The sequence below is a fragment of the Electrophorus electricus genome, chromosome 8 (genome assembly GCF_041902795.1).
Source record: "Electrophorus electricus isolate QZ-2024a chromosome 8, ASM4190279v1, whole genome shotgun sequence".
Classification (NCBI taxonomy): Eukaryota; Metazoa; Chordata; class Actinopteri; order Gymnotiformes; family Gymnotidae; genus Electrophorus; species Electrophorus electricus.
In genome coordinates, this window is record NC_137504.1 from 7,031,905 (window position 1) to 7,032,686 (window position 782).

Below are 782 nucleotides of genomic sequence, written 5' to 3' on the forward strand. Positions count from 1 at the left end.
GCTGCCGTTTTACGTCGACAATAGCCGCGTTTGCAGTACATAACCCATGTAGCTATGTATCCGGTCTGTTAACTTTTATTGTTCAAGTGATATGCTTTATAGACTGCAAGCCATTAAGAATAGCCTTTGTTACGCACATGCAGGCCTATAACATTCAACAGTCCAGCTGAGTGAACTAATCAGCTACCCTTCATGAGTTGAATGAGGAGTTTTCTATTTATCCTTCAGGACAAATGTAAGAAATTCCTTTAATGTCTGGTATATTGCTCCTTAAAATGCTATTTGTTAAGTCCAGTTAGCATCATTAGATTTTACTTCATTTGTAACACCAGATTCATAAAACAGAAATGTAAACAACATTTTAGAGAAAGGTACAAGATGTTTACAGCATGTTCACATTTCAGTCCAAGTTGACCCAAAATAATCTTCTTAATATTCGTCTTAATTTAGGCTACCCAGTCAACACAGTACTTTAATGGTGTATTATATTGCGTCTCTAGACCTCCATGGACAGGGGTCTTTGAGAAATCACTTAACAGCATTCTCATAGAGAGGAAGGGAGGATGGTTCTCTTTTGCTTCTTTGGTTTGATTCAAGTTCAAATGGGCACCTGGAATAGTTGTTTTTTGTTGGTTTCCAATAACTCAATGGATTTAAAAATGACTAAATTAAAGAAAATAGCTAAAATAAGCAAACAATTGCAATGTAACAATAACTGCTCAGCTTGTCCAGTTTCAGTTTTGTATCAAATTGTCTTTTTGCATGATTGAATGGACTGTGCT